This window comes from Globicephala melas, chromosome 14 (assembly GCF_963455315.2).
Source record: "Globicephala melas chromosome 14, mGloMel1.2, whole genome shotgun sequence".
Classification (NCBI taxonomy): Eukaryota; Metazoa; Chordata; class Mammalia; order Artiodactyla; family Delphinidae; genus Globicephala; species Globicephala melas.
Genome location: NC_083327.1, coordinates 22731353 through 22756929, shown reverse-complemented (window position 1 = coordinate 22756929; position 25577 = coordinate 22731353). Strand labels below are relative to the sequence as shown.

Below are 25577 nucleotides of genomic sequence, written 5' to 3'. Positions count from 1 at the left end.
AGCAGGGGAAAGGGGATAACGTTAACATGCAAGGTTTCCTCTGCTAATGGACTGTCTTCTTCCCCAATCAGGTGGACACTCGCTGACCTGTCACAAGGTTGCCCCACAGAGCTTTGGGGTCCATGTCTGAATGGATTGCCGTAGCCTTCTCTTCTCTCCCTTCGCCCAGTTCCCTGCATCCTAAGACTTGAAGCCAGCACGGGACCTGGAAAAATTACATGTAAGTTTTGACTAAGGTTTCTTTCCTCCAACCAAAGAAGGCTAAGAATTTTCTGAGATGATAATAACAAGGTGTCTTGAGAATTATAATTGAGGAAGGGAACGGGGTTAGAATCTGCATATTGGTGGTTCTCTAACTCAGTGGATCTTACACATAAGCTTGCTTCAGAGTCACCTGGAGGGCTTGTTAAAGTCCAGCGTGCTGGGCCTCGTGCCCAGACTACCGGATTCAGGAGACGTGGGGTTGGGGCGTAGGTCTGGAAATTGGCTTTTCTAACAAGTTTCCAGGCAATGCTGATGCAGTTGGTCCAGGAACCTCACTTCGAGAATCACTGCTTTAACTCAAGTGTGACTGAAAGGAGGAATGATAAAGGTAGAAAAGTGTATGAAACTTCACTAAATTAAGATACTTGTGCTTTACTTAATACATGGACTCATCTCTCAGAAGAGAGAATGTTAAGGTCTTCTCAGCACTGTCATCTTTGAAAGTCCAGCCAAGTAGATGTCATTATTCTGTGCCAGCTCGACTCCAGAGACGCGAGTACCAGCCACTCTTTGCCCTTGGCTTTCAACAGGGTTGACTAACAGTGCCGTTAACAGGCTAAAATGACAACTACAGTCCTTTTGCAGGTGTCCTCGTCATGCTTTTAGATACACTCAAAAGAGAAAATCCTTTTCCCCCTAGACTGGGAAATATATTGCTCCCTTTCAAAGTGAATCATCCCAGTGTGATCCTTCCTCTCATACACTTAAATGTGACTTGTTTTACAAATCACATATGGGAAGGAAGGTGCACCTCTAATAAACAATCCAAGCCAGCAAGTCCAGGGTTTTGTGGGGTTTTAAGTTCTTAGGACTGACATATTTGGAAGATCAGCATGTTACTGCGTTAGCTTTGGAACAAGCCGGTCACCTCTCTGCCGAGGACACGAACAATTTATTCCATGTTAATAGAATAAAGTAGAAGAGTTTGGCTCAACAAATGCATACTAGGGTATATGGGAGTGTACATGCAAATGTACAGGTGTGCCTGTGAACCTATATGCATTTTGTATATTTCTAAGCTTTCAATGTAGGAGTTTTACACAACATGTTTTCCTTTGTTTCATTGAGTCAACGTGAGTGTAAAAATAGTCTGAGTGATGCTGTCCAGGAAATGTTTGAGAAATTTCTGGGCATTTTGAATCTGTGGTTAAGCATTGTGATTTATAACATTATACTTCAATGTGGTAAATGTTATCATTCAAAGTAGCACTAAGGGCTTACAGTTCTTTTATTATAACTCTCTGAAGTTGAGAATAATCACCTTTAATAAAACAACTCCCAAGCAGATATGTAATGAAGGAGCATTATCTAGTGCCTAAACGTTAACAGAGCCCCAAATCCCGGAGATAGATTTAAGTGCATGCGTTTAAAATAAAAATCACAACATCAGACAAATAAGACCCAAAAAGCAAGAGGTGATGAAAGAGTTCTAAAAGGAATTAATCCGGAGCTGTCTTCTGAGAGCTGCCCAAAGGACTGGTAACAGGGTTGGTATTAGGGCTGACAGAGTTGTGAGCGATGTAATTACCTATTATCACTCTACCCTTACCAACTGTAACATCTCCTTCAAGCGCTAATTGGCTATTCCGTACAGCATTCTGGGAAGTTTCAGTTTATGAAGCATCTTCACCAAGAAGTAAAAGAAATGGGTTGGATCGAAGGCTCCTTCATCTCCCCCCTGCTTTCCTGCTTTGGCGTCTGTGAGTGTCCACGTTTACACTGCAGGTTCTCCTGATAGATGACCTTTGATGTCAGTCAGTTTAATAACTACGAGCCAGTACGGGTAGAAGGCTGCTGTGACACCTCAGGCAACTTGGAGCTGCAGACTCCTGCCGGCCCTGGCGCCACCTGCCTGAAGCTCTCCCTGCAGCCTTGGGTGAAACACTCAAGGCACCAAGTGCCTAGCACAGCTCTATAAAAACATCATGCATGTGGAGGCGAGGGGTGTGTGGGACCCCACGGTGCTTTCCCTGCAGTTTTGCAGTCAACCTGAAACTGCACTAAAACATTAAGTTTATTAATTTAAAAAACCCGAATACCAAACGGTATGATGATTCCTCAAAAATTTAAACACAGAATGACCATGTGATCCAGCAGTTCCACTTCTGGGTATAAAAGAAGTGAAAGCAGGGTCTTGAACAGGTGTTTGTACACTCATGTTCATACAGCATTATTCACAATAGCCTAAAGGTGGAAGCAACTCAAGTTTCTATCAGCAGTGAATGAATAAAGAAAATGTGGTATATACATACAATGGAATATTATTCCGTCTTAAAAATATGAAATTCTGACACATGATCCAACATGGATGAAACATGGAGATACCAAGTGAAATAAGCCAGACACAAAATGACAAATATTATATGATCCCACTTATATGAGGTACCTACACTAGTCAAAGTCATAGTCAGAAAGTATTTAGAAGGGTGGTTGCCAGGCGCTGGGAATAAAGGGGAAAGGGAAGTTAGTATTTAATGGGTACAGAGTTTCACTTTGGGAAGATGGAAAATTTCTGGAGATGGATGGTGGTGATAGTTACACAATAATGTGAATGTACTTAATGCAACTGACCTGTACTCTTAAAAATGATTTACATGGTAAATGTTATGTTATGTGTGTTTTACCACACACACAAAACCCCCCCCTGAATACCAGAGCTTACTTTCCTTCTAAGAATACTGGGCAGAATACTAAGTAGTGCTTGACAGGGATGCTGTAGTTTGGGAGGACGGAGGAAGCACAGATTGCTGTGTTCTTCACACCTCCATCAGCCCTGACACTACCCTGGCCCTCTTTGGGCAAATGTAAGGGACCTGCAGAATGTTAGACTTAAGTCTTAGGAATAGGTTTCCTACCGGGACAAGGACATATTTGTCAGAAACCACTAGGGAAATTTGCCATCAGTGATCATCATCTCTTTCAAAATGCCATTTACACACGCAGGAAAGCTGCTTCACTGTGATGGAGGGGACGTGTACCCTCCTGTGCTCCTGTCATGGGGCTGCTGCAGTTCATGTGAATTGTGTCATCATAAATGAGTCCGTGTACTGCGCCCCGGGATGTGTGCCTAGTGGCGGCAGGTGACAGGTCTTAGCAGTGGAGGCGGATGTGGAAGCAGGAACCAGGGGATATAGACTTGCCACAGACTGAAGCCTAGTAGAAAATGGAAACTTGGAAAGAAAATTAGTAGCAAATAGTTCTCCTGCAACAGGGCTTCTAATTATAATGCCTGTTTGACATTCTCCCAATGAAGTACAGTTCATCCCCCATCACCAAATCTCTGTAATGTTGGGCATTATGGTACCCATAAATCACAAAACAATTGTATGAGTGACCTGCAGGCCTGTGAGAAACATGCAGGATTGAACCCACTAAGTCCACTTGGGTCCTATTTGGTGGGGGGGGAGGTGGATTTTGCTTCTTATTCTAGGTTTCTAGAAAGCTGGCCTTGCAGAATGATCAGTGAATTCTCACGGGGCTAGTAGCCGTGTTTCCCTCAGGTCTCCTTTACTTTACTACTTTACTATTTTACTTTACTCCTTTCAGGCCTTGCCCTTAGGTCTGACCAGGGATTGTAATTCCTGAAGAGCGGTGCGTAAGGATCCATAGTTTCAAAGAGCTCAAAAACCTCTGTCCTAAATTATCCCACTTCCTTCTTAAGACATCAGAATCACTTAGATGTGTGAACGTGCTTGTGTGTGCATTATATCCATATACGTACATACATACATGCGTGTGTATGCGCTTGGCTCGAGGAAAAGGTATAACCAAAAAAGCGGTGAAATAAAGTCATCAAAGTTGAAGTACGATACATAGAAATCAGTCGCTCATTCCCACCCCCGACTTCCCAGACCTGCTTAGAAATAAACTCTCCATGCTTTTCACTTAGGTGATGGACAACAGGGCGTAGCAGCAAAGGTTTTGGAGTCACTTGCCATAGGGAGCTGCTAAAATATCAAAAAATCTGGAATTAAAGGTTTTTATAGAAAAGAAAATCCAGGTGAGCAAGGTCTAAGAGAGAGGAGAAGTAGGTGCTTATTCATCTTTGACATCACACGTAGCTACTGGCACCCTAAGCGTGAGTTGAAACGACATGGATATAGACTCTGATCAAAACAAATTCGGCCCCAGGAGTTTGGAGACCATGATTTTTGGATGGACACCCTGACACAGATTCCCCGCAACAGTCACCCAGAGGAAAAGACATGAGGTAGAGAAAACCAACCAAGACCGACCCTCGGGGTCTCTCCTGGTCAGCTCTCATGGCCCCAAGAATCAGATGTGCCTGGTTACAGGCACTGACTTCGTATTTAGCGATGGCTCAGCTACCTGGGACCCGAGTAACCAGAACCCTGAATTAACTAGCCTTCATACTTCCTACCCACCCCCTCCCATACCCCACCCTACCGCTCACATCCCACTTCCCTTTTTCAGTGATAAAGATTCAGAAAACAAGGTAGCTTTGGTTTAGTAAAGGTAGAGAATATACCCTGGAGGATATTTGTAGTTGGTGACACTGACCTGCTGAATCACTGCGAATGGTTAAATCCTTTATAATTAGGAAAAGAAACTGCTTTCGAAACGTTTTCAACAAAAAGCATTTTCTGTCTGTCAATTCACCAAAAAACTGAAACAAACCAAAAACTCATCTTGTCTTCAAATAGTCTAATCAACTGAGGTTTTATTTTTCCTATTTTTGTGTCTTAATAATAATCTAAAAATGTTGACTTAGAGTAGAAAAATATAAAGTTCATTTTTATTCTTGAGAAACCATGCAAGTTTTGGCTTTTACCACCTTTCCAGTGCCAGAGTTTAAATCTCAGATATTCTGTTTACATTTATTCTGTTTATTATGTTTGGAAGCGCTCTAAGAGTTGTGATGTTAACGATAAGATTGGTAATAAAATAATTTCATGAACATATATATTTAGTTCTTATTGTCATTGGGGAACCATTGGCATACTTTTGAAGCCATTCTGGTTCTTTTTTTAAAGAATGTACGTGATTATTTATAACATATTGTTTCACGATTATTTTCTGCTGAAGCCATCATCAAAATTAATTTTCATTCTCTGCATATACACTCATGGTACAGAGAGGGGTGATGTGACCAGCATAGTAATAGACAGGTCCAGATTTCAAAAGGTATTATTCCCTGCGAATCTCCAAATAAACTCAGCCATGCACATGACAGAGCTGGCCACCAAGTGATGTCAGTTGTAGTACGAATAGTTTGTCACCTTATTCTAATTAATTTCCAATCTGTTGCTTTTTCGAAATTATTTGTGTGCTCTTTTTTGGATGTGCCTGTACTAAGGAAATGACAACTCTCTCTCTGAGCCGTAATTTAACCCAAGGGATAGCTACACTCTTCCAAGGACACCCCCATTAAACTGATCACTGGAGGCCCCTGGAGGGTGAAGCTCTGGTACAGCTGGAGGGTGCCCAGACCATGGTCATGGTGAGGAAGAAAAGTATTGGCAAAGCTCTGTAGTGTAGCGGGATTCTTAAGCGTCCTTGTCATGCTTAACTAGAAGCTATAATCTAATGTTTCTAGCAGATTTTCCCTGTATTTCATGTCTGCTTTGTCACCAGCCCAGATTACTCTACTAGATCCAATGTATTAAGTGTCCTTAGTGACTAGAACGATCAGAATCAGAGAATTGTCTCCTTTTATCGAAACAGAAGTAGCTTTATTTTCCTGATTATAAAAGTAATACATGTTTATTGTACAAAATTTATAAAATAACAGAAGATGATAAAGAAAATAAGTTACCTTTCATCCAGCTACCCAGATACAACCTACCTGTTAACTCCTACTTTTGTGTATTTTTCCAGACTTTTTTCATTTTATCAACTAATTCCCAATTTTCAAGTAGTACTCTGGCCTGCTGACATCCCACAAATTGCTGGAGTTCAGGAATGATGCCTTTGCTATCATTTTCTAGGACAGTGATCGCCTAGTCATTTATTTTTCTCCCTTCAAATTACAGTCATCAACTCTTGTAAGGACAGATACCTCTGTAGACTCACCAGTGTCTTTATGGAGTAAAAATCACTATTAACTGGGGGTTTTTTCATTTCTGTATTCTGTCAATAAAAATGATTTTTGAGTGGCCCTGCGAGATCCTAGTGGGCCTCTGGAATCATAAAAGAAAGATTTAATGAGGACCAAGATGGTTTTAGTGTTAGATCAACTGATTGTGCTCTAGGTATTTAAAAATTCACAGTTGATACACTCTAAGACAATTTGGCAGAAGTGGGGAAAGGTTGGTTACCCAAATTCTCCCCATCCCCCAACCATACTCCAAACAATGTGGACTCCAGTAAAATTCCAATTTGACGTTCAGATATAGCCCTTCTTGTGCTATGAACCAGAGAGTGTTCCTTCAACTCTTCATGCTTTATCCCCCTTCGAAGAAGCTTCTCTTCAGATTCCCCTGGTATGGTGTCCGGGCTGTGGCGTGGGTGGTGCTGCATATCTCTGTGCTTCCCTTTGGAGAGAGCGCAACTTTGGATCGGGATGAATCCTGGCTCTTAGCCAAAGTGAGGAAGGGCTTTGAACACTGAAAGGAAACCCAGATTAAAATTAAGGGGATTGTTAAAGGAGTCATCTGAGAAAGGTTGAAGGAGTGCCACCCACAAACCTTACGTCAGTAGAATAGAAAGTGTTTAGTAAACAGCTGCTAGAAGAGATTTTGTGTTTTAAGAATGATCCGTATTAGGCATTGGGTGTGGCAAGGTCTTAGCATCCTGTGTACGAGACTTAGGTTCTTTAAAAGCAGGTCCTTCTAAGTTCTTCCCTCTGCATCCCTTCTCATCCTTCGTGTCCTTGTATATAATAGGGACACAGTGGTTACTGATTTGAATTAAAATTTCTGTAGCTCTTGAGTGACAGATGAACGAATGTGCTCAGTCCAGGTATCTGTCTTGCCTTGTTCAGACAGTAATCGAAAGATGCTCTGGTAAATGCCTGCAATTGTATCGAATGCCCCGATCGGGTACTGGTGTGGGAAGTGGTCTGCAGCGCTTTGATCCTCCCTTGGAGACGGAGATGCTCATGTGGATAGTGAGAACTCGGTTCCTTGCCTTCAGTTTTGGTTTGACCTCCTTGCTTCCCTGAGTCATGGCGTTCACTCGTGGCGACGGGCCTGTCACAGAAACCTAAGACCGTCCCTTGGACTGTTTGTGACACTGACTCTGAATTTCCCGTGACACGAGCAGCCAGCATTTGTTGCAAGACTTCAAAAACTCACTAAGAAGTTTAGTTGGTTTGCAGTTGACATAGAGATTAACTTTCTCTAACCTAAACCAGTGAAAACTAAAACACTCCTCACCACATAAAAGTTTTGCTTTCGCTGTGTTCAGACCCCTCCCACCCTGTCACAGCACAGTCATTTGGAGTCTAGCGTGGGGAGGTGTGGCTCTGCCTCAGTCGTGGATGACCCACTTTTTCGTAACACTTAATTACCCGTGTTTTTACAACACTAGTCAGAGGTTCTGACGCTAGTGGACTCTGATGCATCTCATCAGCGCTACTCTTCAGGAGGAGGTGTGAGCTCTGCAGGGCGTGTAGCTACCGGGGATGACAGCATTTCCTCTGGTTTCTGGATAATGAGCGAGCACACAGGTAAAGCTGCCTTTCTCAGTGTTGACTCTTTTCGTGTCTTCATTACTTGGTGGAACTGACTTTTAAATATTAATCCTTACCTGCATGTGTTTGCTGCTGCGCTTTGCAGAGGGCTCAGAGGAACATGCATGCGGATGGGTACCCAGGGACCTTAATGACTTAACTTTTCATGAAAAGTCTAAAGAGATGATAATAAAAAACAGACTCTCATCTCTATCCTGTCTATGCCCCCAGAAAACATCCTCTTCCTCAATTTTTTTTTTAATGTGCTCTCAAGGTGGGTGTTTCTCAACAGCAGCGGCTCCGCTTGGCAGGGAGAGCGTGTATGCATTCGTGCTTGGTGAGCTGCAGGCTTGGGGAGTGACTGGATGGCACAGACAGAGATGAAAATGCAGAGAAGGGAAGGGAGACAGCAAGAGGGTGTTGTGCCTTGGAGAGCGTTGGCCCACGGCACCCTGAGAGCAGATTTAGGACAAGCGCTATTGCCCTAACTTTGGCAAAATCATTCTTGACAGCCTGCTCTGTTCTAGAGATGTTGATGTTTCTGATGTCACTTTTGTTCATTAGAGGAACTTTGAAAACACCGAGCTTGTTGCAAAATGAAACGTTGTAGGTATCATCTGCCCGAATTTACAGAAATGTGTTTGGGGTGCGTTTCTTTGCTAGAAGCCGGTTGACAGGCGGCTCACAACAGGGCGGTGGCGGTGCCTGGCGGATCGCACATGCCACTGTGCTGCCTGCTCACCACCGTGGAGTCTTTGAAAATGCCCAGAGATAAGTCAACGTTGTTTTTTTTCCCTGAAAGTCCTGATACAGAAAAAGGATGAAAGTACAAACACTAACTGGAAAAAATGTCACACATTTTAGCTGCTTTGCATCCCTTGATAGGACGAACCCTGGCTTGGGTTTTTTTTTTGTGTGTGTGTGTGTTTCACATTTGTGGACTTGTACGGTAGGTGGAGCAGTGTGGGTGGCCCAGAAAGAGTAGCGGTTAGAATAAGATTTTCCATTTATTGCCCTTTATGCGTGGCTAAAAATAAGATTCATACAAATCAGAATGTGTAGGGCAAGCACAATCACTCTGTTAATTCTGATGACTGGTTTGCCCACATCTTTGCATCTGTCTGGTAAGTGGTGCATTGGGGAAATAAATGTGTCTCCGTTTCAGCAGCAGCAAGGCGGCCAGGTTTGGGCGCTGTGTGTCTACCTGCGATAGTTTATGCGCATTTTCCCCTTCTGAAGGAAGAAAGGCACAACTCATACATAAACAAGGTGTGTCGCAAGAAATAGTGATGGGATCCTTGAATCTTTTGTTGAAGAGTAATTGCCTTGTTTGAAATGCTGTCTTACAGCATCCATCTTCTTGGCTCATTGTTAGAAAGTTGTGTCTTGTCAACTCATAGAACAGCAAGGGAGGGATTTCTTAGCGGTGTTGCGGAGAGATGGGAACCCTTTTGTTCGCGCAGGGACGGGGTGGGGGGTGGACAGCGGCGGGGAAAGGCCTGCTGTGGACACAGACGTCGGAGGGGCAGTTAACCGAGTAAAAACTCCCTTCATCTGACAGCCGAGTCTCCTGCAACCACAGTAAGTGGTAACGTGTCGGTTTGTGGCTACAAGAAACACCAAAGAGAGGTGGTGTTGGTGTTCACAGGGAAATTTGCACCTCCGTGATCCCAACGATGGTGCTGTCCCTGTTCTACTGGCTGAGTGGCTGTGACATTTCCAAAGAACGAGAATGTCTACAAGCGTGCTAAAGCCTTGCAGTTTGATGTCATTTGGGAAATAAGATGAGTCAAGAGAGCAGTCATTCCAGAAGCTTCTGGAAACTGATGACTGCAGATCACATTCCCCACTGGTGTCTCCAACCTCAGCAGATGGTGAGGCAGGGTAGTTAAAGTGAGACAAGAGCTTTGGGAGAAGGAGGACCCAGCCTCAAATATTGGCTTAGCTACCTGTTGACCTTGATCTAGTTACGGAACCTCTCCTAGGCCTGGATGTCTTTCATTAAAAACTGCAGCAGGGGTAGTGCCTACCTCATAGGGTGCTGGTGGGGAGTCAGTAAGATCACGTACGTGAAGCACAAAGCGAGCCTTCAGTGAAAGGCTGATGGTGATGCTTGTTCGTGCTGTTGCGTCGTACAAATGTGGTGGAGAATTTCAGGGCATTTGTGGGGTTCCCCGCTCTGCTCAGAGTACGGATTTTGGAATTAAATGGACACAAGATCAGCCTCTTGTTCATCGTTTCTCAATCAGAAGGCTACAGGTCATTTCGCAAGTAGTGTGGCTCTTCCTCAGCTGCTGATGCTCTCCAGGGGCTCAATTTTTTATTTTGCCATTAAATTAGCACCATGGAAGCCTCTCTTTCCTCTGAAGGTGGGCGCTGTCTTGTGCATAATCAGTTATTTTTACCTTTTCACTGTTTTTTATTTAAACGTGGATATTTCAGTTGTGACATCTGTGCATGTTAATTGTAATACCTGCTGATGTACATCATGAAAGAGAGAGTGCTAATGTTATAATCAAGGAAGGTTTTAAATATTTCAGGTGGGAATGGGCAAAACTTGAGGAGCAATTAGCTTCCATGGTGGTCTAATTCCCTATAGACAATAGCACATCTGTTATCACATCTGATCGATCCTATAGATAACCAGATGCTGACAAGAAGAAAACAATTACTGTTTCTTCTCCTTTTTATTATTTTTTGCAAGTTATTTTGTTTAATGTAATGTACACCTGCCCTTCTAGGAGTCTTTTTCTGCCCACCAAAGTTTTCCATTAAATAAATACATTGTATATTCCATAACAAGGTCATCATCGTAGGTATCACTTTTTTGGTTAACCTTTAGTATTAGATGCTCAGGAGGTCACATCAGACTCTTCAGCCTCCTCCGTGACCTTCCTGGGATGCAGTTTCTTCATTTATCAAATTAATAAAGAAATTATGACTGTACTCTGACTTGGCCTCACTTGGGACCTGGCCAGAAGTGATAAATGAGACCAATAAGCTAAGGAATTAAAACGTGGTGCAGGTATAAAGCAGTGATGGCTTGCTTTTATCAATGGATGTATTTTGCTAGTTTAAAATTTTTTCTCTCCAAATTTTTCTTTTCATGGTCTGTCCTACCACCCCAATCACAGATACAATCTCTGAGTTGTAATGTATATGTTAACAGCATCATTGGATTTTCTGGATCTTTCACGTTAGGACCCATCAGTCTGGTGGGGTGCAGATATTCCTCAGGTTAACTACACCAGTAAAACCTTTCTTTCACTGGAATGGTACCCAGGTTCTTTCAGTGCATCCAGACAGTGCTGTTTTTTCCTTTTTTTTTTTTTTTTTTTTTTTCCTGTTGAAAGAAATGGAAGAATGCTTTTCAGGCAGAGCAAATCATTCTAGGTGACTAACAAGTTCCTAGCATTGCAGATACAGCCTCAGTCCCCTCCATGAACACACTTACTCCCTATTATCTTTGCCTGTCTTATTGCACTTTGCCACAGACTGAAGTTTCTGTAAAAATCATAGGCAAGGGCTTTCCTGGTGGCGCAGTGGTTGGGAGTCCACCTGCCGATGCGGGGGACGCGGGTTCGTGCCCCAGTCCGGGAGGATCCCGCGTGCCGCGGAGCAGCTGGGCCCGTGAGCCGTGGCTGCTGAGCCTGCGCGTCCGGAACCTGTGCTCCTCAACGGGAGAGGCCACAACAGTGAGAGAGGCCCTTGTACCGCAAAAAAAAAAAAAAAAAAAAAACATAGGCAAAAGAAGGTGATAAATTAGGCTCTGACTGTGACTTCCTACCACACCTTCCTAAGGAATGACACAGATTCTGAAATTCATCTCGTTGGTGTACCGCCTACTTCTTCCTGCATAACCGCCAGTTTTAACCTATCCTTCATGTGCAGTTTGAGGGTACTGGCCAGGCTGGGCTCATTATTCCTTTGGTTGAATGACGTAAAGCATTTGCAATGGAGATTTACTCTAATGATGCATTTTAAGTGCATGTCCTCATTGCCGGTTTAATGCATTCAGTCATGGAATGCTTTAGAGTTTATTGCTAATGGATGAATCCTCGGGAAAATTGGCATTTTCAATAAGATTGACATCTGGAGTGAGAAATAGAAATCTAATGAGAGCATTTCAGCCGAGGTTTGTAATTAGGGCTGAATGGAGTAAATTTGTCCGCGCACACCCCAGAAGGGTACCGTGGAAGGTGGAATTACACACTCTGCTATGAATGAGGCGTGAAGGCCAATGGATGAGTGTCAGGCCACGACACTGTGCAGTATAAATGATACTGTCACCAAGTGCTGCACCAGGGTATCAAGGGAATTCCACTCCAGTAAATTACATTACTTAGACAGACCTGAAGGCATTGTGTCGGAATGAGAGGAGGGAAGAGAAGGCTGTCAGCGCCAAGCGGAAGGTATTACATCACAGCTGGCTGCAGCGGTGGACGTCACCTGTTTCCATTATACCTGGCGGTTTTATATTCTCCTTTGTTAATTCGTTTTCAGAGGTTACAAATGTGTACATGTGAAAGCACCTCGTGTCTCCTGGGGTATAGGTTTCTGTTGACCACAAGGGAATAAATATAAGTTGACTTGTATAAACGGGTTAGTGCTGGATTCTCTTTCTTGTCATTTGTAGCTGGTGATATTAGATGTTCATTTCTAACCTAGCCCTTGTCTTATTTTCTTTTGGTGACAGTCCAACATACATTATGAGAATGTAATCATCCTTCTCTCTGTGACATTGTTTCTTTTCCAACACCCTGCCTTCATAAGAACATTCGTTTCTCTCATCCTGTCCTAACATTTTTTCCCTCTCATCACCTTCCATCCTGAAGGGGCAACAAATTGATCGGCGCCTAACATTTCATTTCCTGAAAGAATTCCAAGTTAAGAACAGTTGATTCCTAGAGTGCCGTTTGTGGAGAAAAACTGTTTTTTCGCTTCTTCTATTTTCTTTTATCCCCCCCGCAGTGAAGTCAGGCCACCTTTTGGGGGGAAATATTAGGAGGAGAAAATAAGAGCATCAGTTGGACCCCTGCCTCCTTGGCCACTGGAGGTGTTCTGGGCACTTTGTCCACTTTGACCTCCAATGCTAGTTCTTGAAAAAGCCATACCAACTACTCCGGGGTTAGTCACAGCCACTTCTTAACCAGAAAGCAGATGTCCTCTCTGAATGGATAGAGAGTTGAAACTGCAACATTTGGACTTTCTCAAATACCCGTTACACTTTGTCCTTAGTGAAACAAACCTGATAAGCGTCTCTGATCATCTGTTAAGGAGGAGAATGCATGGTATTCTGCAGAATGTCTCTATAAGGCTTCCAAACTGCAGATTTTGAGCAACCGGGGACACAGATAGCAGTGACAATAATATCTTGGATTTGACTTTTTATTCTTCCAAAAGAATACTTGATCCATATCAGGGTACTGTAATTTAGTCTTTATTTTGTAGCCATAGTTACAATCTTATTTTATTCACCCAAACATAAAACTTAGTAAAACCAAGATACTTGGGAAACTACTGTTGAGGGTGGATAGGAGAAACCTTGGTTCACAATAAGGTGGGTGATATTTCGGTATTATGTTAGGTACCATCACCTTAATGACATTTTAAAACATGCTGTTAGTTGATGATTCTAAAGTGATAACTAAGTGTAAGAGGCGTGATGCGAAATGTCTGAGTATCACGTGCCATCCGCAGCATACAAGGACTGTGCTTATAGTCATTGCCTTATTTACCAAAGCGACACAAAAAGTCTGGGGCCCTTAGTTTGTATGTGAAATGAGAGCCCCTCCCTAAATAAATTTACTAGAATTTTTTGCCTTCGTATTCTGTTATTTTGATGGTAGTATGTGCCTTATATCTTATATTTTCATTTCATGCATGACATCGATTGGGGGATCCCATGTGTTTTGCCATTGGCCCTAATAATACACATGTGACATATTTCTTCGTCCCGGCTTCTTGATGTAGCATGCTATCAAGCTACATCTTTTGAGTTTTTCTGAGTTGAACCCTGATGGAAGGTGTTTAACAGCATCTAAAATGGAGCTGGGTTAGATGCTCCTCCAGTCTGTAGAGGTTCCTTTGTTCCTGCCTACCTACCCATGTTTGACTACATTCTCTCGTTTTTTTTTTTTTTTTTTTTTTTTTAACATTAAAATTGGAAAGGGAGAAAGGGGGAGCTCCTTAGGAGAAATAGGTCTATGGAGAATTGTGAGTATTCATTCAGAAGCTATTCTTAGTTCTGAGAAATATAATGAACTTGAGCTTTGAGTCCTGCTGAATCTCCCATTAACGATGCCACCATCACCACCACCTCTCCTCTTGAATATGCTTTCCCCGAAGACTACTGGTATTTTTCCTCTAATATTCTGAATGGAGTATCTTCCAAGGAAGACTCATCTTGGAAGGCATTGAGTCCTGTTGCCCAGCAGGGCAAGCATCTAAATTTACTGGATGATTCTTAATTGTCCTATGAAATGCTTCTATGTTGCATTACCTAGAAGTCTGCGGTGTAGAAGAAACTTTTCCGTAGATCTTGATTTACTTGTCAGGAGTCAGCCCATTAATGTTAGCACTTCACTTACATGATCATTATGGTGTTTCCAACTGAAAACAGCTGCCACACGCTCCGTGTTCCCGAGTTCCCAGTGCTGCAGAAAAAGGGACTTTTGTTCTGACTTGATGAGGGAAAAAATGCAAACAACAACATCAGCCCTACCACCAGAGATCCTATAAAGACACGTTCAAATGAACAATAAAGCCGTTTGTTCACAGATGACATAAGGATATAAGAATTTAAACAATAAGACCTCTTGTGAAGTGTGGCCGAATAGGCACCACAAACGTTGTGAAGTGCTCTGTCTCAGGGAAGCCAGTTTTTACACGGGCTTCAAAAAACCCATTAACGTATAAAGCACCTTTTAAAAAAGAAAAGAAAATCACTTGTCTCGCTATAACATTAAAGCAATTTCTGTTCTAAAGAAAGCTAAAATGCATTCATTTAGATAAAGTACATGCACTATAATTTATAAAAAATACAGTACTCTATTAGGGAATATAGTGCCTCTTCCCTCCTCTGCCTGAAATGGGAAATCCATCATTTGGTCAAGACCCTTCTTCCTCTGAATGATATTTATTTCTTTGAATGAAAAAAAAATCCTTTAAATCACTTAGATTCAAGATGAAATTTTAAGGCTTGACAGTACTTCTGTAAATCCTCTGACACTGGTGGAACACGGGGAGGGAATAATCCTGCTTTAAAGGCAATTTTTTATTAAAGTTACTTTTATTTAAACCCTATCCCTTTTTTGCCTTGCACCTGTGAGGAAGGCTTGGTATATTTGTAAACCCCAGCAAGGCAACGGCAGGAAAATACAGAGATTTCCTTGTCAGCTTGGATCAGGTCTCTGATGATGCCCCCAGATTATTTGTTTTGAAGATTCTGATGCTTAAAATGTGACCCTCCTACTTCAATAAAGCAAAAAACAATGTTACCTTCCAGGAAAAGTAGGGGGGGGAGAAAAAAACACAATTTAACTGGCCAGAGGTGCTTGTTGAGCTGACTTAGTATTAAACCCTAAAGATTTTCAAGTACTTGCAGACGGATATATGTACAGCATCCTTTCAGAATCCTCTTAATTGAAGAAATGTTTCATCTCTATCTCTGTTGACAGAGAAGATTGCCTACTGATAATTGCTTTGCTTAAGTGTCTGATAATATGCCAGGAATGAGAGCATTCTGTGTTAGGTCATCTTTAATTATGTATGTGCCACCTGTCAGCTCTAAATCAGTACCAGATTAAATCCTCGTGGAGTCAGTTTGGGGAGGGTTGGAGGCAGGCTGGGGTGATCTCTTTTAGAAACAACAAAAATACAGAGTAGTAAACATGGCTTATAACCTGCAGCTTTTTTAAGGAGCCTCGTCTTCATTGTTCTTGGGCAGGAATAAACTCTTGGTACAACTGAAAGACGTTTGAAATCTCGCCCAAGCTACCTCAAGTGGCGATAAATTGCTGCGAGAGAGGATGGTAGTCCCATCTGTTGCATTTCCTTTTCGCTCCCTCTCATCATTGTAAATGAGCCAGGGAAAAGCTCAGAAACATTTTTTATAAGCTGTGTGAGGACAGGAAATATGTTAATGATGTTAGATTTCCTACATTCCAGGGTTGTTTTTTTTTTCTGTAGTTGGTTGGCTTTTTTAGAAGGACAAATGTGGGTTGGAAATAATGCTTGTTACTTTCTGTCAGCTTTTGGTAGTTTTATTCTCACTTTTCAGGGTTGTTTGGGACTTTCTGGTGGGATGTTTAGTGTTCTTTACTGAAGGTTCTGTTCTCTCTTCTATCCTTCGATAGCATGGATTTGTGAAAGGTGTTTCTCTTTGTTCCCCTGTCAGAGGTTACAGGGAAGCCTTGAGATATTGTGCGCTTTTTACAGGGAAGGAGGTTGGATTGACCAAGGGGCTGAAGGCCGAGAAGCGATACACGGAAGGGAACAGCAGGTGTGTGAGTGATCACGTGGTGAGTTTCCCAGTCTCCCCAGCAAAGGTGAGGCTCCTAGCCTGACTGCTCTCCAAACTGAGAAAATTGCCTCTGTAAGAACTTGTGAATAATAACCTTAGAAACAAGAATTTGGAGATCCTGAAATGCCTCATTCCAAACACTACTGGCTAGAGACATTGAAGAGAAAAACAGGTCAGCTGAAAAAGGGGTGAAGACCTCCACCTCTGTGATGTTCTATCTAGCACCATGGTCCAGCTCATGGCTCTGAAGGACCCTTGGCTGCCTTCTGATACTGGAGGAACCAAATTTTTGACAGTAAATTTGATGAGGTACATAGACTCCATGAACAGGGATCGGCATTGAAGAGGCCATCAGAGAGTATGTCTTAAAAGCAGTGGTTGAAGGAACTAAGGAAGGTGAGCCTGGAGAAGATAAAAAGAAGGAGACACACAGTAGCTGTACTTCGATGCATGAAAGACTTGGTTATTCCAGAAAAAGCAGAACCGGAAGGTACAAGAGAAAGCGATTTGGGCTCAGAACAAGAATTTTCTTGCAGCTAGCTCTAGCCCACCATAGAACCAGTGGTCCCATTTGGAACAATTAACCCCCTTCCACCCCCCATCACTAGAATGAGGATCGTTATCTTTTAGGGCCATGCTTGGGAGCTGTTATAGACAAGACTGCAGCACTGCGTGGCAGCACAAACCAGATAACCCTAGTGTTATTTTGAAGGATGAGAGTCCCCATTCCATGCAGAGTCATAGTCAGGATGACCATGCGACATTAGCCCCAATCTCTGTGCGGTTCCTTGTTGGTCTGGTACTCAGCCTTCATCTGCCCACAAGTTACAGGTTGAAAGCGGGGATGGGGTCGGGGGAAGGGAGCTGGCTACTTCCGCCAGGAGTCCATACAGTGAAACAGAAGGAGCCCTGGATCACATCCCAGTTCCCGCGCATCCTGGCCCCTTGCTAGCTGTGTGACTGTGTGAGTGGCTCCCTCAAAGCTTGGAAGCCTCTATTTCTTGCCATGCAAGATGGAAATAATAGTGTTCACTTCACGGAGTTGCCGTGAGGCTTAAGCAATGTGCTGTCCATAGGTGGGTGCTTGCCCAGAGCCCCTGCTCCACCACTGATGACCTCTGACCTCAGGGTTGTCACCGGTACAAGGGACAGAACTGCCTTCCTTGCAGGGTAGTTGTGAGCTGGACGACTGAGTAAAATGTCACATACAAAAATAAAATGCTGCATATAAAAGTCCCCAGCACGCTGCTTGCTACAGAGCGGATGCTGGTCTTGTCAGCTTAATTTCACCCTCTGGACCTGGGGAGACTGGGAGAAGGTGTCCTCTCTCACGCATCTCTGCTGGTCAGGTGCTCTCTGACCTTCCCCAGAGACCTGGCCTGATACTCACCGGTCTCCTGTCACCTTGCCATCTCACCATCGAGCCACCTTCTCTGCTTCTTCTTTTTTCTTCCTCCTCTATTTCCTTCTCTCCTAATCCTCTTATCATCTTTTTCTCCAGCTAACTTCGCTCTGTGCATTCTGGGTAGTATTATTTTGATGAGCACAAGCTCTAAAGTACTATTTTCAGTAATTTTTTGTTACTGAAAACAAGAGGTGTCAGGTAGCTTTGCAGGGGACAGGGGGAGGCCTTTCTCATTTTCTTCTGAATTCGCTTAAATTTATTTTTTTTAATGTTATCATTTTCCCGTTCTCCCCTCCCTTGGGCTTATAGTCGTTAACTTGCCAGACACACAGCAGCTGAGTGTCTCTGTGACGTGGCTGGAGTTGGGAAAGTGTCCTTCACGGGGAACCTCACCCATATATTAACTCAGACAGAGCAAACTGCTGAATAAAGAGCCCCGGCGTGCCACCTTGATCTTCTTGGTCCCATCCTTTCCCATGGAAAGGGGGTTGCTGAAACAGAAAAAGCGACAGGCAGGGGTCGGGGTGAGGGGGTAGTTTCAGCCATTTTACTGACTCAGAAATTGGAACCCTGCCATCCAGATTGAGGCATCTCATCCATCTAGCCATCCATCCCTCCATCCCTCCATCCATCCATCCCTCCACCCACTAAATATTCAGGAAACAGGTCCTTATCTAAGACCCAGCATAAGGTCCTGGGCAAACATGAGGCGAGCGCTAGAATCCCTGCCCTCAGCCTTCCTCCTGTCTCCTCTGCTATTTGAGCAGGTGGAACAGTGGCTCGTTTCATCTGTATTTCTGTATTCCTGCAGTCCTCACAGGTCTAGTTCAGTAAATGCAGGAGTGACGGTAAAAGCTGTGCGATGGAGGGAGGGAAAGAATGAAGGAAGGAAAATCATCAGAGGAAGAAAGGAAGTCTCTTTGTATTATGTGTAGTGCCAGACATGTAAATTGGTGCACACTCTAAGTGCAGTTTAATGATAGCAACGAGAATCCAGGGAAGCATCGCTGCATATGGAAATTTGAATAAAATTTCCAGGGAAGTGATGCTAATTTCCTCAGCTACATAGAAGTCAAAATGAAAGCCATGCATTCTCCGAGTACATCCCCCAGAACACGCATTTCTCCTGATTTTTCTCCCACTAAGCGATGTAGCTTTTTATTTAGCAGAAGGCTGCAACTTTACCCCTCCAGTCATTTCTGGTTTTTCAATCAGAAAACTGAATTCTTCCCCTTCCAAGGAAAGTAAAGAACAATCTATTTCTTCCCCATCGCACCCAGCCACCTTTTACCTGTAGTGTTTCTTTGGGGCCATTGACCTGGTGGGAAGAGGGTGGCTCTTAGTTCTGGGATCAGCCTATGACCCAGCGGCTGCCAAAGGACGTGCCCATTTCCCTGCATCTCAGCGCCGCCGTGGGAGGGACGGGAGGAGACTGCCTGTGTGCACCCCTGGGTTGTCCCACGACAGTCCCGCAAAGAGAGATTTATACAAAAGCACCTTGAAAATGCAGGTGTTAAATATGTAAAGAATTTTATTGCGAAACAGATGTCAGCTTGATTTTTCACAGGACATTTATGTCTTTCTAAAATCTTAGCACAGCCCCTGAGGTCATTTGCTGTCTGCAATTTTGTCAACTGACAAATTCCATTTCAAAGAAGCTTGCAGTGCCCTAAAAGAGAAGTCAGTTTTTTCCTTTTTTCCAGAAAATTCTCTGGACCTTTGTGTTATTCGCAACTATGCACGTGATATTTTTTTCATCAGCCAGTGCAAAGATACTGGAGCTTTAACCTTCCACTCCCCTGGTTTTCCACACCACCTGGTTTCTGTTTTCAGTGCCCACCATGCTATGCAGCGTCGTGTAGAAGCTCAGTACCCACCCTCAGAGTTCACCGTCAGGCAGAGGATGTACGACATACACAAATAGCTGTGACATAGGTAGCAGGTAACGGGTGCCAATCTATCTGATAGGTAGAGTCGGGAATAAGGGCATCTCTGGGAGAGGTAAACTAGCCTTTTAAGCAGGATAAAGAGAAAAAGAAAAAGCAAGACAAATTCGAGTGTCCTTAGTACTGTCTTACCATGTAATATCTTACGTTTGTCTTATCCCTCTTATTATACATCACAGGACCCTGAGGACAGGAACTCTGTGATTCATCGCTACTATATTTGGTGATGCCTGCTGTGAGCTTACAAATAGTAGGTCTTAGGGAATGGTCACTTGAGCAAATATTTTCTGTATCATCTCATACAAAATTTCAAGCTCAAAATCAATACCCCTATTTTAAAAAAAACCTCAGTAACTTAATTCTGTACATATATATGGCATTTTGGGCCTTTCCAGAATAAGTATTTTTTAACTACTGGGGAAAAAAAGCAAACAAATGCTGACTTCAGGAGGAATTCTAGAACACAGTCAGAACAAGGAAAGTGATTTTGTTTACATTTGAAATATAAACCAAGTGCAGAGAGATTTCCAAAAACTCCCTGCAGCAGGAAAAGTGGCTGCTAGAGGACCTGTTTCCAGGTATAATCGGGTTTCCCTTTTGTCAGGTTTAATTAGATAACAGAAGCTCCTTTTACCCAGCCATCTATACAGTATGGTGATTTAGCCACTAACGTTATACTTATTGGAGATGTCCCCACTCTTTACTAAAATTCATAAGCTCTGTTAGTGCAGAAATATTTGTCAAATCCTTTGACGTATCTCCAGGTACTATAACTATCCTTGGCATGTAGTAGGTGCTTAATAAGTATTGGCCAAATGAATGAATGAATGTGTCAAGTCCTATGGTAAACTCTGGGGCTAGAATGATGAGTAAGGTATAGTCTTTGCCCCAGGAACCCCATCATCTAACAAGGAGGACAAACATATGAAGACAGCAATTATTGTAGACTGTGGAAAAGTAATGACAAAGCTAGGCAAAAAATTATTCTCTGTGATTTGTATTATCGTTGTTGTTATTACCTTGAAACAAGAAGTATCAAAGAACAGTCAGTTTTTATCACTTGTTCTGTCCGTTTGTTTTACTAACCTTCGTCCTAAATTGTCAAGTTTCCTGGGTGATGGAGGGTCATGATAAGCTCCAAATGCACTCCGTGCTAAAGGTTGCATACAGAATCCAAGTGAACATCAGACTTCCAAGGTCAAATCCAGTGGCCTCGTAAGAACAGACATTGCTGGTTTGCAATTGTTTTTTCCAGAATCCTTGCCAGTCCACTTTCCTTTGCAATCCCTCTTCCTCTCTCTTCCCTCTTACAGGTTAGTGTTCCATAGCTACCTGAAGAATTTCACCTACCACCTAAGTACTGAGAACTTGACTATAGCTTATCTGCAGGCCCAACTTCTCTCCAGTGCTTTATAGCAAACTGCCTACTGGATTTCATATGCCCTCTGTCCAGACCGGAACTCGTTATTTCACCCTCCCATTCCCTCTGACAAGAATAATCCCTTCACTTCCACCCATCAGACAAGTCCATGAGTCATGCTTCCCCTTTGTGCTCTCCATCCAAGGAGTGTCCAGATCCATTAACACAACTTGCAACCTCTCTGATCCAGGCATCTCTTCAGTCCTCATCCACTGACCATCCTATCTGCAGCCTTTCCCCCCTCCTCTCCTCTGTTGTCCACAACGAAGTGATCTTTCTAAAACACAACTGTGAACCCATGCATTCAAAACCCTTCGATGCAGCCTGTAACCTCTTATAACCTCCTGCATGTCTGGCCCCTGGAAATTTCTCTAGTTTCATCTCCTGCCACTCCATCTTTATTTCTAAATCCCCAGGCTTTTACCACATTGCCTGGGTTCAGTGTGTATTTACTGAATGAACCAATAAACCCAGAGCTGAGCACTTACATAGGAAACCTAACAAGTAAAAGCAGAGGCAGGAATCTGTGTGATGTGTCCAAGAGAGGAGACCAGTAGCTCAGAGCTGGGGAGCAGGAGATATAGCTGGACACACACACACACAAGCCACTCTTGCCCTTTGGCCACACTAAACCATTTGTGGTTTCTCTATTACCCTGTGGTTTCACAGCTTCACACCCTTGCCGTTCTCTTGGACCCTCTCCCCATCACCCACCTGTCACACCTGGCAGGCCACCTTCTCTGTGAAGTGACCTCTAACCTAACCTCCCTCCAGATAGTCTTTCAAGACTGCAAGTGCAGCGGTTTAACTACCACCCTTACACTTATTCTAGTTTTGGTAGGGCCCTTCATTCCTCAGGCTCACTCTTCTCACTGACTCCTGGGCTAGTCTGTTTTCTCACTCCTGGGTTACTAAGTTGTCCTAACTGTGCCTGGAATCCACCCTACCCTCTGCCACCAAACTAATCTTCATAAATATCAACTTAGCCCTTTGCTCCAATAACATTTGGTTTAAACGCTCAGGCCTGACTTTCCGGGTCCTTCACGCTGCCTTCTCACCTGTCCTCCAGATCCAGAATCATGTGCCCAGCTGTGTCTCTACCTCCCCTGAGTCTAAATCCCTTTAGTTGTGAGGTTTGGTTTTTCCACAGACATGCCCTTCCTTCTCTCCACTCTGGGTTTATTGTTTTGTTCAGTAAGTGTACATCGAGCCTGGCTGTGAGCTGAGCACTGTGCTAGGCTCTTGGAACACAGAAAATAGAAAATAAAGCATCCTCTGCCCTCCGGGGGCTCTCAGTCTATGGAAGTAGATAGTCACAAAAGCCAACAGCATAAAAATTCAGTGAAGGAGAGACAGAATTGTTTGGGTAGCTGTCACATTCTACCCATCCATTAAGATCTATCCAAGTCGATTTTTTGTCCAAATTAATATTTCTCTTTTATACACCTTTATTTTGACATTTAATCACATACAGACTCATATTGTTGTATAAGCGTCTCCTGCACATGTGTCCTACTTCCACAGGTGGATTTTAAGTGTCTTGAAACAAGGCCTATGTTGTCTATGTTTTATACCAGCTTTATCAGTTTGAACTTGCTGTGTAACAAAATACCCCAAACATAGTGGCTTAACAAACATTATTTCTCACAATTTTGTCAGTTGGCTGGGCAGTTCTTCTGGTTTGGACTGGCTTGATAGGGGCTAAATGACCCAGGATAGCAGTAGGCAAACTGCAGCCCATAGGCTTGCCACCTGTTTTTTAAAAGAAGGTTTTATAGGAACACAGCCCTGCTCATGTCGTCTGTAGCTGCTTCCACACTACAACAGAAGAGTTGAGTAGTTGTGACGGAGATCATATGACCCACAGCTTTAAATATTTACTCTCTGGTCGTTTGAGAAAATGTTTGCTGAGCCCTGCTCTAAGACAGCCTCACTTATTTATATGTCCAACAGTTGGCGGGCTGGTTGGTCCAGGGAGGCCTCACCTGGGATGACTCAGCTCTATTCTCTGTGGTCTCTCGTTTTCCAGGAGGCTATCCTGGAATCCTTTATATGGTGGTGTCAGGATTCCAAAAAGTGGCAAGAGAGGGCAAGCCCCAATATGCAAACGTTTCTCAAGTCTCTGGTAGCATCACATTTTTCTGTTGTCCCTTTGGTAAAAGTAAGTCCCAAGACCACACCCAGAGTCTACTGGGGGGACTACCCAGGAGGCTGTATTCAAGAAGGGGATGACTGCAGCCAGTTTGGAAAGCAATCCACCCAACAGCCCATCCTCTCCCAGCCACCATTCCCCTCGCCTCCAGCCCCAGTGCTCAGCACTGAGCATATGGTGGGTCCTCAATACGTGCTTGCAGAATTGAATTAAAAGCACAAATTGACTTTTTGGTGGAAGAGAGTAGGACAAATAGTTATTGTGACCCTCTCATAGGCCCTGGGATTTAGTGATGAACAAAACATACAGTTCCTGTGCTCGGGGAGCAGGTAGCCATATTCAGTTCTGTGTGTCCTTCCTGTCTAGCTGTGAAGTGGACTTCACTCTTAAGATTCCTGCTAAGGATCTTTGGTGTTTAACTATGACTCTTCCATCCATTTGTTATCTCCTTTCTGCCCCCTCTACCTACCCATTATCAGGACTTCTCCAGCCTACACACGGCTTGCTTTAGGATGCCCTGCTTCTAGCCTCTTCCTCCCCCTTCCCTCTGAGCATCAGATCCTCCCAAGGCCTCATTTTCATGAGTCTACTCCTTGCTCAAAAGCCTTATCTATCCACCAGCTAGAGCTCAGACTCTTTAATGTCCTTAGCAAGCACCTCAACACAGTCCCAAACTCCTCCTTGTCTAGATTCCTTGCCCTTCTGTGAATACACACTGTGTGTCCGTATGCCTGTTGCCAAATGTGCCTTTTGAGATGCTACCCATCTGCCAAGGCCAGGCCTAGGTGTCGTCTCCTCCATGCTGTCTTCCGGATTGCTCCTATTGAAAACTATCTCCTCTTCTGCACTCACAGGGTGCCAAGTTTGGAATGTAACTCAAATGATGTACGTCACATAATGTTCGGCATTTGATCCTGCCTCATCCGTCTCGTGCATTGCACCCTCCTTGAGATTAGGGATCAGGTCTTCTGGATTTTCATTTCTTTCTGAATGCCTTGCACAAGGGAGACTTTTAGTGAAAGCTTGTTTTATGAATAAATGAGTAACTGACATTTTACCATTTCCAAACACCTTATCTGCCATATTTCTAAGAGGCCATTGATTTAAATATAATATTTTGTGTACCACCAAGAAAGAAAAAGCATACCAGAGAAATGCAAATCAAAACCACAATGAGATATCACCTTACACCTGTCAGAATGGCTATCATCAAAAAGACAAATAACAAGCGTTGGCAAAGATATGGAGAAAAGGGAACCCTGTGCACTGCTGGTGGGAATGTAAATTGATGCAGTCACTGTGGAAAACACTATGGAGATTCCTCAGAGAATTAAAAATAAAACTACCATACAATCCAGCAATTCTACTTCTGGCCATTTACCTGAAGAAAACAAAACACTAATTCAAATAAATATATGCATCCCTACCTTCACTGCAGCATTAGTCACAATAGTCAAGGTGTGGAAGCAACCTGAATGTTCATCAATAGATGAATGGATAAAGATACACACACACACACACACACACACACACACACACACACACACACACGCACACTGGATATTACTCGACCATAAAAAAGAATGAAATAGTGCCATTTGTGACAACATGGATGAACCTAGGGAGTATTATGCTAAAGGAAATAAGTCAGAGAAAGACAAATACTCTATGATCTCTCTTATATGTGGAGTGTAAAACACCAAAGAAGCAAAACAAAACAGAGACGGACTTACAGATGCAGAGAGCAAATAGGTGGTTTGGCGGGGGGGCAGTGGTGTAGGCAAAAGAGGTGAAGGGGATTAAGAGATACAAACTTCCAATTATAAAATAAATAAGTCAAGAGGATGTAATATATAGCATAAGGAATATAGTCAGTAATACTGTAATAATGCTGTATGGTGACAGACGTGTGGTGATCATTTAATAATGTCTTTGATTGTTGGATCACTATGTTGTACACCTGAAACTAACATCATATTGTGTGTCAACTATACTTCAACTTTTAAAAAAGGAAGAAAGACCAAAGTATAATAAGCTATCGCTTTTAAGGTATATCCTAATTTTTGAAATATCAATATTATTATGTGGGAAGATGTACATCCTAGAATCAGTAAAATACATAATAGTAAATCCAGTTCAGATAGATACAAGTATCCAATTAGATATTTATAAAACACCTAAATGTGTTGGGCGTTAGAATCTCACATAGCCATGTAAGAAAGGTAGGGTGGGT

The 25577-nt window shown here is 43.1% G+C and overlaps 1 protein-coding gene across 2 annotated transcripts in view; it reads left to right on the top strand.

Annotated features, from left to right (window-relative positions):
• Nucleotides 1-25577, top strand: part of BACH2 (BTB domain and CNC homolog 2) — a 359382-nt gene that overhangs the window by 203050 nt on the left and 130755 nt on the right. For both annotated transcript variants that reach the window (XM_030859506.2, XM_060283794.1), the window contains exon 3: nucleotides 72-220. The gene's annotated coding sequence lies outside the window, so the exon portion shown is untranslated. The remainder of the gene's footprint in view (nucleotides 1-71; nucleotides 221-25577) is intronic.